This window comes from Rhagoletis zephyria, unplaced genomic scaffold (assembly GCF_001687245.7).
Source record: "Rhagoletis zephyria isolate East Lansing unplaced genomic scaffold, Rhagoletis_zephyria_1.1 Rzeph_scaffold_85249, whole genome shotgun sequence".
NCBI lineage: Eukaryota > Metazoa > Arthropoda > Insecta > Diptera > Tephritidae > Rhagoletis > Rhagoletis zephyria.
In genome coordinates, this window is record NW_016242297.1 from 204 (window position 1) to 1,022 (window position 819).

General features: G+C 30.4%; 1 long non-coding RNA gene across 1 annotated transcript; it reads left to right on the forward strand.

Annotated features, from left to right (window-relative positions):
* Positions 1-201: 201 nt before the first annotated feature.
* On the forward strand, positions 202-806 carry LOC108357823 (uncharacterized). The gene is made up of 3 exons (XR_001846670.1): positions 202-391; positions 462-576; positions 636-806. It is a non-coding gene; the product is annotated as an uncharacterized LOC108357823 (long non-coding RNA).
* Positions 807-819: the final 13 nt, after the last annotated feature.

Here is an 819-nt window from a genome sequence, read left to right on the forward strand (position 1 = left end):
CCGAAAAGTTATCGGTTTAACTAGATTATTACTGATTAACGAGGGAGAAATTTTGTATGGCTAATCTGTTCTTTTTTAAGTGTATTAATTCAAAATTGGTTAATTTTGGTATTAAGTTCACATATGTATGTATCACCTTACAGCAATATTTTTATTAATTATTTATTTTATTTGCATTTTCAGTCCTGTCGAAAACTCGAACTCGGCAGCATTCCTTGGCAACCCATCAAAGATTGTTGTTGTTTGTTATTATATAAAAAAACGCACAAAATGCTGAAAGGATATCAAAGAAATAAACTAGCATTTAATAGTGTTCTTTTTTTAAAATTTCGGTAAATTATATTTACTACTCATTGAGGGATTACGCGTTAACTTTGGTTGCTGCAAGCAGGTACCTTGGAAATATATTTTGTACACGTATCAAACATCTGATTTGTTTCTGAATATTGATTTTCAAATAGCACGTTGTGAAAGACAAAAAACAGTCCAGTAGAATATATAAAACGGCTTCCTCTACGCCTATATGTTGGACAACTACTCGTGAATTACTCCAATGTACATAAAGAACTAAACGAGGTATGCTTAATTCATATATACATATGTATATGGATAAAAATAATTTATTTCTTATAAAGGCAAAGATGTTCGAAAACAAAAAATTATGTATGTACGTATGTATGTATGTATGTATGTACATATGTGAGCATACATATAAGTAGTTAATTGAAGGACAAATTTGGTATAGTGACCGGCGGGAGGAAAAACAGCGCATTCTAAGTCGTGTTATAAAATGAATCTGTGTAAAATGAAATCGCACTT